At 39.1% G+C, this 15,783-nt stretch overlaps 1 long non-coding RNA gene across 10 annotated transcripts; it reads left to right on the top strand.

Moving 5' to 3' along the window:
- The first annotated feature begins 3,594 nt into the window (after positions 1-3,594).
- Positions 3,595-11,244, top strand: LOC125724544 (uncharacterized). Of its 10 annotated transcripts, XR_007387228.1 has the most exons (13): positions 3,695-4,106; positions 6,025-6,125; positions 6,316-6,512; positions 6,806-6,877; positions 6,978-7,083; positions 7,181-7,260; positions 7,616-7,711; positions 7,819-7,884; positions 8,218-8,306; positions 8,395-8,500; positions 8,723-8,827; positions 8,949-9,007; positions 9,752-11,244. It is a non-coding gene; the product is annotated as an uncharacterized LOC125724544 (long non-coding RNA). The 10 variants fall into 10 exon arrangements; XR_007387230.1 differs by lacking the exon at positions 7,181-7,260 and having other exon boundaries at positions 7,616-7,706; XR_007387223.1 differs by lacking the exon at positions 7,181-7,260.
- Positions 11,245-15,783: the final 4,539 nt, after the last annotated feature.

Raw genomic sequence — 15,783 nt, 5'->3', positions numbered from 1 at the left:
GGCTGAATCAAAGGCAAGGTTACCAAATAATCAGCAAAAAGAAATGTTCAATTTATCCTTCTTTTAGAATCTAACAGTAATTAACATAGACTTGCTGTGTACATTCATCACAGATAACTGATATAAAATCTACTCAAGGTTTACATAAGTTTATAGGTGCTCCTGCATATTCTGTTTTTAGTCTTCTGAACAATTCAATTTCATATGTTGTGACTTTTAGAGGCTTTTAGGCATTTCAGAGACTAATTTAGATACTGCCAAGTGCCACAAGCTCTTTAATGATCCAAAAATACCATATTATAATCATCTGTTGCTTCCCGTTCCATGTCTGAACAGAGTGGCTTGTGTTCCTCCTGCTTGATAAGGCTACTGTCTTTCTCCCATTGCTCTCCCGTAACACCTGCTGTTGACAAGGCACCCTTAGTGTTGAAAGTTGAATTTAGCAAAAAGGAGGTTGAGGAGCTGCATCCTGGATTGTTCCCTGCCTTGCACCCGTAGCCTCCAGGATAGACTCCAAAATCCCTGCAACCATGAATAGAACAAGCAGTTACAGAAAATGGATGGATGGATGGATGGATGGACTTTGTTCCAAGTGTGTCATGTTTGATTTCAATCCACAGAGTGCTCTGGCTGCCAGCACACAGCATAATTGCAGGTGCTGTTCAGGGGGGAAGTGAAAGGCCTGTGATGCATTTAACTGATTATTAAACATGGAGTAAAGTGATGGGCAAAAAAGAAAACCCACAAAATTATGATATACGTCAGAATGACCAGACCTGGTAGCTAAAGCATTCCCTGAAAGGATTTTTGAATGCAATCTGAAAAAAGTCAGCAGAGAAAAAGTGAGTACTGTTAGTAGTGTTCCACAATACTGTAATTTTGTACAGTACCCTTGGAAACCATTTTCAAACCTTGATGTGTCACGGCCGGGCTAGTGAAGGGGTGGAAATGAGGGTGACAACCTACTTATGGCTCCAAGACAAAAACGTTTTATTATAGACAAGCAGGAGACAAAGGGATAAACTACAAAATAAAGAGAGCACAAGGGGTTAATAAACTGGGAGAAATAAGAATAAACTGAAAAAACACTAAGAACAAAAACTAAGGAACTGGGCTAAATGGGGAGCAGGACTAGAAAACCAACCATCTTTGATCCAATAACCAGTTAAATGTGCAATTAGCCGAAACAGAAGAGACTAGAGGCAGTGTAAACAGTTAGGAGGGTGCAATATGTAAGCTCTGGCAGACATGACTATGGGAGCATAAGCAGGAGGGAGAGGCAGGTGGGAACGCAGACATGAGGAGTCCCTGAAATGTCAGCACTCCAATTCCACAAGGGAGTGTGAAGCTAGATTGACAGCACTGACAGTTCAGCTCATCCAAAGCCAATGACACCGATCCACCACATGAAGGACAGAGTCGAGCGGCACTGACCCAGACGTGATGCCAACAGTAACAAGTAACAGGGCTAAAATGCACCAAAGCTCTTTGAGAAAACGCCTACCTTTAATGTAATATCTGCCTTCCAAACCAAACCATGATCATGTTAGAGAGGGTGCAAATCTTTTCTGGACATGCAAATATCACAGGATCTGTCATGGACAGTCAATATGGGCTGATATTTGTGCCACTAGAAACTGAATATGAATTTTGTACATTTGAATCTGCAGTTGTCTCCATTACAAAACTGAATCTGAATTCCAATAACTTGAAACTGCATTTATCCTACCTGGAAATTTTTCAGTTCATAAATTCAATTTGAACTTATTGAGACACACATCCGGGTCCTTGAGGAAAAGTAATCGACTGCAGGTTCACAACGCAACTCATTTCCACGTTTACGATAGTTTTGCAGGTTGAGGTAAAGAGGAGGCGTGTGCCGGGATGTCGCAACGCAAATGCGGGGTCATATACGCAGTCATCATACACGTAATAAAAATTAGGCAGTACCGGCACTGCTATATTTAATCTTTATCGTACCACCACTTCTCACAAGTTGCCAGTACTCGACTACTCAGTACCGACAGTGTTGTTGAGGCGCTTCTGTTGTTCCCAACACCCCCGCCGCTGTTCTCACGGTCATGTCTCCACTTCGAGCCCTGCTTATACAGATCACCATATTAAACGCCAGTTCAACTGACGCTCCCGGGTATTAGCACAGTACACAGAGAGCGCTGTAGACATGCAGCAGAGCAGAAGCATAGCACTTCAAACCCGCTTTATAACTGTGCATTTAGATCGACACAGGGGTATGTGTATAGATGCACTCGTGTTGTGTTTTTTTCTTCCCCGCCAATCAGGAGTCAGGAGCCGCTTGTGTAGATCTTCAGATTCAGCCTTTATTGCCACAGTGAGGTTACAGCCAAGGCTGGACACCCTGCAGGAGTGTGTCCATTACTGTTTTACACTAATTTTTATACATTTTCTTATCGTGTAACAATATCTCGTCACTAGCATCATCATTTCTTCAACCATTCACCATCGTTGTTTTCTCCATTGATCCCCACACCCCTAGGTGATAAGCTTGTCAATCATCTCTTTTACTGTTTGGTCTCTCGGCTGAAAATAATGGTGGCATGACCATCTCTAGTTGTGTTTTTAAAATACCCAGCCGTGAACTATTGCGAATCCCTTCTTTCTGTAGCAAACCTTGCATCGGTCTTTGTCAGTCAAGTATCTGCACTGTCTGACACGCCCCCATTCGCCATTTTGAGTGTATCGCAGATGTAAACACATTTGGTTAACAAACTTAATATTTCATATTCAGTGTTTTTATCTCCACAAAAATGCAATGTTTTATGTAATTAGTAATAAGCAATTTTCATTACCAAAACACACTAGTAATTTAAATGTTTAAGAAAGGAAGAGTCAAGAACACCACAAAAATGTCAAAGCTCGACAACTAACCTGTTTCACCATTTGCCACCTCACAGAATACGAAGAATACGAAAAGCTTAAGGGGTCAACTGTCCAGCACGAGTCTAAATTACCCAAGGTACAAGCTCAAAAACACACTCAGCAAACTTTAGCAGACTCATTCTGCAAGAAAAGTGCCTTAGGACAAGAAAAGCAACAGATGGCGTGACGCCGTCACCAAGTACATCGCAAAAGATATGGTGCCAATTCAAGTGCTTGAGAGAGATGGTTTTAAACAACGTTTGAATACTTTAGGTCCAAGATACAGACCGCCTGGCAGAAAATGTTTAAGATAAACAGCTCTGCCTAAATTGTATGATTCGTGTCGCCAAACTCTGACGCATGAACTGCAAAAGGTTTCACAGTTTGCCACAACAACAGATTTATGGTCAAGCCAAACATCCGAGCCATACCTCTCCCTGACGGTGCATTTCATTGACAAACACTGGCAACTGCAAAGCTTCTGTTTGCAAACATCCTACTTCCCAGAAGATCACTCAGACATCATTGCGCAAGGTCTGAAAGATGCGCTGGCATCATGGTCACTGCGAGAAGACATCATGGTTTACACAACAACAGACAGCGAGACAAACGTTGTCACCGCCCTAAGTACGGATTGCTAACTGGAAGACAACGAGTTCGCGTCACGAGATCTCGCGATATTACAACACGGTTCTCGTCGGAGTGAAAAGCGGTCTCGTGAAGGCGCTGCAAATCAGCTGCTGTAAGTTTGTCGGCGTCTGACGAAATTACCGCAGCAGACGCTCCAGACGCTTTTAAATCTTTTGCTCGGCAGCAGTTCGGCTACCCGACGAAATATGTAAACGCCGAAAAGGTGACAGACAAAACACAAACCATCTGTAAGCATTGTAGGAAGATAATGCTGTACACAGCGGCTAACGCTACTACTGTGCAAACCCATTTGCAGCACCATCATAGCTCATTACTTAAATCCACTGCACCTGAGGGGGGGCTAGGCTTTGTGCTAAACTTTGTCACACTGAGAAATGGGAACAAACTGGAACACAGGCAGGAAGTGAAGGGGGGCTCCGGCCCTCCTCCTAGTGTAAGTAAAATTAGAAAAGCAGAAGGTACATTGGCAGGGTCATGGTGACATTAAGCTTACGCTTGACTTGCGGGGCCTAACAAGAGAGGGGGTCGCTGACGCTGCTAAATTGCAACATAACAAGGTAAGATAAAAGGAACGGGTGTGGGGACTAACGCCAGCAATTTTAAAACAATAGTTGTATGTTACGCCAACTGGAAAGGTACCAACAAGAACAGCAGACGCCCTGTTCAGGTTATAAAAACCAGACACAGACAATAGAGAGGAGAGCTTCCTTCGGTATGTACTGTTTGTGCATCTGAGTGTGGCTCCCGGTGTTATGCCGAAAAAGGCACCCCTGCCGTAGAATGCATGCCTGTCTCGGGAGCGCGCACCCTGAAAACAGCGAAACGAAAGCTCTTTTTTGTAATGCGTAGAAATGATCGTTCCTGTTTACTTAAACTCATAAAACGCAAGTAACACATGACGTTGTATTTTGTTAAAATACAGATATATAACACAAAACAAATAAAATAGATCGCTGATCTGAAAACGCTTTGTTACTTAATGGGCTGTCACTGTTAATATCGATTCAAAAGTTCAAAACAGCAGACATGAACGTGGCAATTTAAAGCTTGTTACATTATAAGTGTGTATCAGATGCACAGTAACACTGTTTTTTCACGGAAAAAAAAATTGTTACTCAATCTTTTTAAAATGTCTGGGTCTCGTTTTAATTAATGGCTAAAATAGTGTTGCACCATGTAGCTCAGATGACACTGACCTGTCTCTAAATTGTATTAGTTAGACGTGCATGGGGTTAGTGCAAATATAATGATGAAGTTGGTGAGGGGATATACCTTTTTCTGTGGGGGGGGCAGCGTGTGGCTTGATTGGCTAAGCCTGTATCCATGTAATCAGAAGGTCACTAGTTCAAACGCAGCCTCAGCATGTCTGCAGGTTCTTCAGCAAGGCTCTTAGCCCTCAGCTTTCTGGGTGTCCCACCAGATGGCTGCCCTTTGCAAACAACTTACTCTATAAATAGGGAGGTGTAAAGACAATTTCTCCATGAGTATCAATGAATTATCTATCTATTATTATTATTGTTGTTGTTGTTGTTATATACTTGATGATGGGAGCTACACAAATCCAAAATCCAAGGGGATGCCTTTTTCGGCAAGCACCTGCCGAAAAAGGCATCCCCCTGTTAAAACTGGCTGTACTGCAGCTATGCAGCTGAAACTTGCACAGGTAACTTAACACTCTCTAAAATATAAAGTCCCAAAGGCACTTGATGATGGGAGCTGCACAAGTGCAAAATCCAAGGGGATGCCTTTTTCGGCAAGCACCTGCCGAAAAAGGCATCCCCCTGTTAAAACTGGCTGTACTGCAGCTATGCAGCTGAAACTTGCACAGGTAACTTAAAACTCTCTCAAATACAAAGTCCCAAAGGCACTTGGTGATGGGAGCTGCAGAAGTGCAAAATCCAAGGGGATGCCTTTTTCGGCAAGCACCTGCCGAAAAAGGCATCCCCCCTATTAAAGCTGGCTGTACTGCAGCTACGGGCGGACAAGAGGACATGTTGCGCCATGTTTCCCTACCTCTGACCGCAAAAGAACCATGTTGTGAATGTGGGTACTGCCCTAATCCCAGTCAGGTGAATACTGGGTCCCCAGAGCCTATGTTGTATCCAAATGGACCTAATTTTGGTAAAAATGCTCTATATTTTAATACCCCCAACTGGGTCCCCAGGAGTATACATAGGTGTATATAATATTGTGCTCTTTATTCACGCATGCTTAAGCATGTTCATCTTAATTTTAGTCATGCATAATAAATTGCCTTTAAGAATAATATATTGCTCATTAGTGACATCAGCGCTGTGAGTAAAAAAAATACAGTGTGGTCTTTAGGATCTAACGTAAGCGGTTGTCTTTTATGTTGCTCTGCAACTTTAACCCAGCAAGCAGTGCACTGAGTTGGTCATTTAGTGCGCCATATACTTCAGAGTAGTTTGTTTTGAAAGTTCTTTTCAAATCAGAAATGGATCCTCATCTTTACAGAGAGATATTGGAATACGAGACGAAGAAGGAGTACACAGCTGCTGTGTCAAAGGCACAAAAAAATGAACTTCGTCGCAAAGCCTCCAAATATGTGGTAGAAGGTGAGAATAATACAATCTTTACCGTCACTGAGAACAACATTTTTTAAATTTTCTTTTGAATACAGCATTAAGTGACAACGACCTCCCATAAATTTAGCTTGAAACTGAAATGCATACACCCACAAGAAAATTCTGTGCTGAATTATTATTTTGGATTAAGGCCTAATTGATATAATTGTTCCTTTTGTAGGGGGAGTGCTTTATTATACAAAAGGGCAGGAGAAGTCATTCAAAACGAAGGTGGTTGTTGGTGCTGAAGAAGCCAACGCCATCTTCATTGAGTTTCATGACAGTCCAACAGGGGCCCACACTGGGCAAAAACGGACAAGGGATGCTATTAGCAGACGATTTTACTGGCCTGGTATGTCTGCAGACATTGATAAATGGGTGAGTAAGCATTATAATTAGTCATCCCTTCACATCCACTAATTCTTATATTTGCGTTTTCGTTTCTTTCGCTGTTAAATTTGAATATTTTTGGAGCTTTCTGCCCCAAATTAGCAGATGACACGTAAGCAAGATATATAGGCATAAACGATATAAACAGTGTGTGTGTGTATTATTATATATTATTTTATTATTGTCAAATCTTAACATTTGCACCTTAGGAGCTGAGTTAGACTAAGTTTCTTATGAATATGTGTCTTAAACTACTATTCGACGTCCACATTGTTACACAGGTGGCAGAATGCGCGGTGTGCCAGGCCAGCCAACGATTAATTAAAGAAGAAGTGCAATACACTCCTATTAATGTACGTAAACTTGGTGAATCTTATCATATTTTGCAAAGTGTTTTTTTTTTCTTTTAGATACACACATACACACTTTTGGTTGTTTGTATCTTATTCACAGGTTAACAAGAGGGTTTGTGAAAAACTCCAGATAAAGAGAAGCCTGTGTGCCCCATACCACCCCAAACAAATGGCTTGGTGGAGAGACTGAATTCCACTATACAAAGGTTTTTTATTCATAAAAATGAGCTCTCACATGATGTTTTCACTTGAATACAGGTTTAAATTTGCACTTTTTTTTAACCATTAAATATTTATGGGTAGGGGCGGCATGGTGGTGCAGTGGTTAGCACTGTCGCCTCACACCTCTGGGACCCGGGTTTGAGTCTCCACCTGGGTGACAAGTGAGTGGATTATGCATGTTCTCCCCATGTCGTCGTGGGGTTTCCTCTGGGTACTCCGGTTTCCCCCCACAGTCCAAAAACATGCTGAGGCTAAGTGGAGTTGCTAAATTGCCCGTAGGTGTATATGCGTGAGTGAATGGTGTGTGAGTGTGCCCTGCGATGGGCTGGCCCCCCATCCTGGGTTGTTCCCTGCCTCGTGCCCATTGCTTCCGAGAGGCTCCGGACCCCCCGCGACCCAGTAGGATAAGCGGTTTTGGAAAATGGATGGATGGATGGATAATAAACAAAATAAATTACAGAATCTGTTAATGATCAATTCTTTATGCATTCATAATAATATTCTATGTTATTTTAGGTAATGAATGCCTTCGTAAGGTTGCTGGTCATTGAGAACAACAAGGTCAACATGAGTAAGGCAGCAATCTGGATGGGGAGGACATCCAAAGGTAAAGTAAGTATAATATTGTTAAATGTAATCCCTGTTTTATACTCAATTCTATTTAGATGTTACAATGTAAAACATTTCAAATATTTTAAATGTAATCAATATCTTTTCAGATGAATCCAATGGATTTCCAAAAAGTTTTGGGCATTGTTAATGTGCATCACCACTGGATGCTGATGGTAAGGCTTGAAGTATAATGTCAAGCATGTGAATGTAATTGGAATTGAAATAAGCCTTTTACCCTAGATAACTTTAAGTATGACAAGTACATGTGAAAGAAGGTCTTAGGAAGAGTAAAACACTATTAAATATTGTTATACATACTGCATGTGTCACATAAAATATTTAGAGTCTCTGACAAACATCAGGGTTTTTGACCCTTTTTTAAAATAAAACAATCACCAAGGTTTCTCTATAGATCATTTTGATCCTGCATATTCTGAGTGGAATGTTAGCATTTCAAACTGCTCAACCCCAAACATACAATGTACATCTTATGGCTGACATTGCAGGTGATCTCTCTGCATGAGAAAAAGTGTGTTTTCCTGGACCCAATGGGAGAGACTTCAGGAAATATAAAGAGATGCTCAGAAGCAACAAGGTGAATTCAGCCGTGACTATAACAATAACACCAGATACGTGTTATTTTGTAAACAAAGGTTTTTTGTAACAATCTTTTAATTCTGAAGGGCATTCATGCAGAAAAAGGGTTGCAATGTGTCCAGATGGCCCTGCAGTGCTCTGCCACATGAACGTCAGCATGACGGTTCATCATGTGGCATTCTTACTTTAAAAGTAAGTGTACAAGGGACTTCTGTTATGTTATCAGCATTAACATCATTGAAATTAAATAGAAATAGTAAATGACCGTTAACTCTTTTAAAAGCTTGAAGGTAGTTTTTAAAGTATCATATGATATATAAAACAAGATTTACATTTTGTTTATCATGAGGGTAACATTTACAGTGGATTTCTAATGCTCCCTTATCCTGATGAAATACTCGCAATGCCCTTCAGTTTGCTGAGTGCATCTTGAAGGGAGTGAAATCAACATCTTGCCCACAGAGGAGGCTGTGAACCAGATGAGGTGGGATGTTGCAATGAAACTTCTTGAAGAATCAGGTGTGCTAGACTTAGTGATGTTCTGAAATGTGTGTATTCGGTGGTGATGTTGATATTACCATGCACAAATTTTCTTCTGAAATGCGTATTGTTAATGTTTATGTATGTATTATCTTCACAGACAATCTCAGCAACTTGTGTCATTATTGTGGGTTGGATGAAAATGAAGACCCAAATTGGGTAATTTCCATAGTATAATGACAATCAGATGTTGATTGACATTGTAACAGCTGCTCATTGTCAAGTCGTCGATATAATAATACAAAATTTAATAATATATTATATTTTGTATAATAATAATACAAAATTTAGTTATGTTTTTAGGTACTCGGTAAGGATGAATAACGCGAAATATGTAATCTGAACATCTTAGGATAATGTCCATAGACTTAAGGTTTAGTTTTTTTTGAGGATGGAAAGGGGCAGGTTGAGGTGTATGATGCATGCACCCCCTGTATTGTAGTGCCTACTGAGAACCTACATCATTACTTTCATATAGTGGGCCTAATATGTGAACTAAAGCTTCCTATACGTAAATTCTAATTACCCAGATGGATAAAGATGATTTATTTGTGCCAGACTAGCAATGTAATGTTTAGTGTATTACATTAGTTATAAAGGAGATAGCTGCTGTAAAACAAAATATGGCACTCAGCAGTAGAAGTGGTGATTTAAGGGCATTGGTGACCTTTTAGTTAGGGAAGTGTGCTTGTGACTGGAAGGTTTCAGGTTCAAATCCCAAGTCAGGAAAGTACCACCAAAATATCCTGACCAAGCTACTATACCCACACACTGCTCCCCAGGCACTAAATAATAGCTGCAAGCTGCTATGTTATGATGTCACATATGGGCTGAACATGTAGGGCACATTGTTGTGTGCTGTGCTGTGTCATCAATGATAATCACTTCACTTTATTTTTTCAGATCTGCTGTGATAATTGTGGGAGGTGGTACCACCATGAGTGCGTACAGAGGCCGCCACTGCACAAGAACTACCTGTGCCCTGCATGTAAATAAATGTTCAGTTCTTGCTTTTTTTTTGTTAATTGTTGTTTGCATTAATTTTTTTATGTTCTTATTCATTTAATTTGGAAAAATTCGTTATTTATTGATTAATTATTCATTCTTGTTCTTTTAATTTGGAGCAATTTGTTATTTATTCGTTTATTTGTTCATGTTCTTGTAATTTTGTTTTGTACAAATAATAATTATTTATTATTATTGTTATTCAAATTATTGTATTATTATTTTGTTTGGAACTATTTATCAATGTTATTTATTTAATTTTTTTATTGTTTGAGAAATTTGAATAATTTGAGTATTGTTTTTGTCTTGTAATTTTAAAACAAAACTAAACTTTTCTACTTCTTCACCATATACTGCCCTCAAAACCACATAACTTCTTTTAAACATAAAATACGATGTTATTAGCATGATTACTAAGCCAACAATGTTATGGCAAACTGTAATACAGAGAAAGGTGTCCTATCATCATTTTAATACTACTGTAAAATTACTCCATTTAGATTTCATTGTGATTGTGAAAAAAATGTAATACAATGTAAGACTAAATGGACTGTAGTTACAAGTACATATACAATTACAGTATGCTTTATTTTGATCAGTTTATTTTACCTGTGCATGTATCACATGTGTAGTTACAGTACAGCCAGATTAACCAGAAGATGCCTTTTCTGGAAGCCAGGGTCCAAAAAAGTTTTACATTTCTGTTACTCCCATTATCAAGTGCTTTGTATAAGATGTAGTTACAGCATGGCATGATATAGGGCAGTGCACAGCACACCTTAGAAACAACAAGGGGACTTAATTATAATAGAAACTCAAAAGGAAAAAGTAACAAGGACAATGATGGGTCAAAACAAAGGCAGGCAGGTGAAACAAGAGCTAACAAGAGCCAAACTAAACGCAAAGAAAGACTATGGAAACAAAGCCAAGAAATGCAAGTCGAAAAAGGCATCCCCTTGGATTTTGCATTTCTGCAGCTCCCATCACCAAGTGCCTTTGGGACTTTGTATTTGAGAGAGTTTTAAGTTACCTGTGCAAGTTTCAGCTGCATAGCTGCAGTACAGCCAGTTTTAACAGGGGGGTGCCTTTTTCGGCAGGTGCTTGCCGAAAAAGGCATCCCCTTGGATTTTGGATTTCTGCAGCTCCCAATATCAAGTGCCTTTAGGGCTTTGTATTTGAGAGAGTTTTAAGTCACCTGTGCAAGTTTCAGCAGTGTAGGTGCAGTAGATCCATTTTTAACAGGGGGGATGCCTTTTCCGGCAGGTGCTTGCCGAAAAAGGCATCCCCTTGGATTTTGGATTTCTGCAGCTCCCAATATCAAGTGTCTTTAGGGCTTTGTATTTGAGAGAGTTTTAAGTCACCTGTGCAAGTTTCAGCAGTGTAGGTGCAGTAGATCCATTTTTAACAGGGGGGATGCCTTTTTCGGCAGGTGCTTGCCGAAAAAGGCATCCCCTTGGATTTTGGATTTGTGTAGCTCCCATCATCAAGTACATAACAGCAACAATAATAATAATAATAATAATAATAGATAATTCATTGATACTCATGGAGAAATTGTCTTTACACCTCCCTATTTATAGAGTAAGTTGTTTGCAAAGGGCAGCCATCTGGTGGGACACCCAGAAAGCTGAGGGCTAAGAGCCTTGCTGAAGAACCTGCAGACATGCTGAGGCTGCGTTTGAACTAGTGACCTTCTGATTACATGGATACAGGCTTAGCCAATCAAGCCACACGCTGCCCCCCCACAGAAAAAAGTATATCCCCTCACTAACTTCATCATTATATTTGCACTAACCCCATGCACGTCTAACTAATACAATTTAGAGACAGGTCAGTGTCATCTGAGCTACATGGTGCAACACTATTTTAGCCATTAATTAAAACGAGACCCAGACATTTTAAAAAGATTGAGTAACAATTTTTTTTTCCGTGAAAAAACAGTGTTACTGTGCATCTGATACACACTTATAATGTAACAAGCTTTAAATTGCCACGTTCATGTCTGCTGTTTTGAACTTTTGAATCGATATTAACAGTGACAGCCCATTAAGTAACAAAGCGTTTTCAGATCAGCGATCTATTTTATTTGTTTTGTGTTATATATCTGTATTTTAACAAAATACAACGTCATGTGATGTGTTACGTGCGTTTTATGAGTTTAAGTAAACATGAACGATCATTTCTACGCATTACAAAAAAGAGCTTTCGTTTCGCTGTTTTCAGCGGTGCGCGCTCCCGAGACAGGCATGCATTCTACGGCAAGGATGCCTTTTTCGGCATAACACCTGATTGCAATCTGTGCTGAGAATAAAGAGAGCGGATTTACAACCATCCTTCGCCTCCAGAGTGCATCTTTTCCTCATCGACGGACTCGGTGGAGTCTAACTCCAACACACCGGTGAAGAAAACATAAAAAAATGTATGTTTGTTTATGTTGTTTTATTAATATTCTATTTTATGTTCAGTTGAGTAGTAAAATACGAGAGAAGCCTGTCATTTGAGTTTGTGGTGAAATATTTTATGGTGATAGATATTTGTTCTGTTCTTTACTGCATATGATGATGGTGATTGCTTAAAACATTTCACCATACATCTGCAGTATTTAGCATTTTTTGTCTTTCAAATTAATCAAATAAAAGACTGGTTTCCAGTAATAATTTCCTCTTTGACGTTTTCCTTAAAATATTGTTGAAATATAGTCTCGTCTCCTCGTGAATCCAATATCGTGTCTCGCCCCGTCTCGTGAGCTGAGTATATCGTTACACCCCTACTGGAAGAGGCTACCTTGTTTTGGGCATAGGCTTCATATTGCTATTGGTGAGTAATTTAGGGTTCCTCTATAAAATGCAGTGTATTGATCTTATTTATTATGATGTTTAAAATACAAAAAGACCTGATAAGTAAAGCTGTAGATGACTAAAATATAATTTAATATATAAAATAATACATCACATGACACACACACACATATATATATATATATATATATATATGTATATATATATGTATATGTATATATATATATGTATATGTATATATATATATATGTATATATGTATGTGTATATATGTATGTATATATATGTATGTATATATATGTATGTATATATATATATGTGTATATATATATATATATATATATGTATATGTATATATATATATATGTATATGTATATATATGTATATGTATATATATGTATATGTATATATATGAGAGAGAGCAGCTCAAACTTCCAGTGCATAAACTTATCACCGAGTCACAAACAAGATGGGGCTCAAGACAGCACATGACAGAGAGATTTATTGAACAAGAAAAAGCCATTTGTCATGTTTTGACTGCAGACAAAAAGCAAAGGCATCTTGTCCCAACGTGGCAAGATGTTGAAGTGCTGGAGGCAGTAAGTAAAGCACTAGGCCCTCTTCTGGAGTTCACAGATGCTCTTTCAGGTGAGCAACTTGTAACAGTTTCTTTCTTAAAACCTGTTCTGGCCTTGTTCAACTCTGATCTCCTGGTGGTGAAGTCTGATGACACAGATTTAACCAAAAAGATCAAACAAACCATTCTAGAGTATTTGAACTCCAAAGACACAGAGGACTGTGCGGACGAGCTGTTGGGTTTGATCAAAAATGTCTTAAATAAAGACAACAGGATCGAAGCCATTACGATGGCAGCTGCAAGAGAACTTATGGCTGTGGCGACAGAGGAAGACAGCCCTACCCCAGGACCCTCACCTGCTTCAGCTCACCCGATGGCTGCAGAAACTGGATCAGGTGATGATGCGAGGGAGCAAAAAGAAAAAATAAGTCTGTTGGCAGCTATTTCAAAAAGCACAGGAATTCAGGGAAGACGAGTATCTGCCCACTGCCACTGAAAAAGAGATCAAGAGCTACTTAATGATATCCGAGGTGGACAGTGGTCTCAGTGCACATGTTTGTGTACATCCTGTTGGCCACTGTTCAATTATGTACTATAATGCAAACTGTAATAAGTTGACTTGTGAATTTAATGTTTTACCTCAGTTTTAAATAAATGACCTGTTTTCCTTAACTGTTTCATTAAACTCATTTCCTATTACCAAGACCGAGCTATATCTAAATAAGACTTACAAACACGTTTAAAGGATGCAAAAATTAAATTACCGTTATCGTCAAAGTCAAAGAAAATATCGATTTTATTTTTCTAATATCGCACACCCCTACCTCAGAGTTGTTAAAATCTTATCTAGCTCTGATTTAAAGGAACCCAAGATTTTAGCTTGCACTACACAAACAGGAAGACAATTCCATACTGTAACTACATGCTGTGGAAAGAAGTGCTTTCTCAAATCCTGTTTAAAATGTTCTTCCGCAAATTTCCATCTATGGCCACGAGTTCTTCTTGAACTAATATTGAAGTAACTATTTGGTTGAACGGCATCCAGACCTGTTAGAATCTTATATACCTAGATCATGTCTCCCCTTAGTCTTCTTTGCTCAAGCTGAAAAGATTCAGCTCAGCTGCCGTCTCCTTATAAGACCAGGTATCATTCTTGTAACCCTGCATTGAACCCTATCTAAGGCATCAATGTCCTTTTCAAGGTAAGGTGGCCAAACCTGCATGCAATATTATAGGTGAGATCTTTCCAAGGCACTGTATAATCTTAGCATCACCTCCCTTGACTTAAAATCCACACACCTAGAGAGATAATCAGGCATCCTATTGGCCTTTTGAATTGCTGGAAGCATCAACATATTTTACCAATTATTAATGGTGAGAGCCGGCACGATGGCACACAGCTGAAGGGTTGGGGGGGGGGTTTGAATTCTGCTTCTGCTCTGCCTGTGAGTATTGTTAGTTTTAGTTAGGCAGATCAGGCAGTGTCGTAAACAGGTATTCAATTCTGCGCACACTTGGTGAAACGCAGTATGTATACTTAACCGTACTTGTGTGCTCATGTACCTGTTTTACCTCATCTTCCATTGCTGAAGACCAGGTCCAAGACTCAGAACACAAGTACATGAGGACAGTAAATGTTGGTCTTGCTCCACCCCAAATGTCAAGCATACATTGGATGCATCCTTGCCAAATGAGAAAAATCCCATGATTCATTGCGCTCGAAGTTCGTTCTTGGAAGGCAAGTTAGCAGACCAATCATGCCAAGATCACAAGTACAGTCTTTGCATTCCTGGTACAGGCTTTTGAACTTGTGCAGACCAGATCCTGCTTCTGGGTATGGAGTGGAGGTAGGGTTAATAGAAAGAGCAAGTCTGATGTCATTTTGTAGGTAGTTTGCTAACATTTTAGATCATCCGTTTCCCTCGGCAAAAAGCCTAAGAGGAAAGTGAATGGAATTTCAGAAATTGGGCAAAAATAATATCTATGATTGTTAAAAGACCTTAACATTTTCTTATACAACGCATTTGTTCCTAGTTTTATTTTGACAATTTTTTATATTTCATGGAGAAATTAGCATTTTGCTAATGTTTTGCTAATGGAAGTGAATAATAGTACAACGCAGGAATTTCCTGAAATCATTGAAAATGTAGGTAGTCTATTTTCTGTTGTGCATTGAAAAAGCATTATGAATATGGGTATATATACGTTTAGTAAAAGCCATAATACATTATAGCCATGTGTATTATGCATTATGAATGCTTTATGAAGCTGATTTTTGTTTTTCCAATTTGGTTTTGAAATGGAAAATTACATTAAAAAAATGAATGATGCACAGATTATGCACGGATTCACACATATCAATAACGGGAATCATCACAACCCACAAGAATAAAAGTCTTTATTGTCATTGTCACTTGACAACGAAATTGACAAAGAAGTACTAATACTGTGTACGTGTGAATCTGTTACATTAGTGTAAAAGTTAACATTTCACGTAAAATAACTTATTTTCAGCAAATACAATATGGTACTATAACCAATAGAACTTATGAAAT

Source organism: Brienomyrus brachyistius, unplaced genomic scaffold (assembly GCF_023856365.1).
Source record: "Brienomyrus brachyistius isolate T26 unplaced genomic scaffold, BBRACH_0.4 scaffold57, whole genome shotgun sequence".
NCBI classification, from domain to species: Eukaryota; Metazoa; Chordata; class Actinopteri; order Osteoglossiformes; family Mormyridae; genus Brienomyrus; species Brienomyrus brachyistius.
This window is presented reverse-complemented; position numbering and strand designations above follow the sequence as displayed.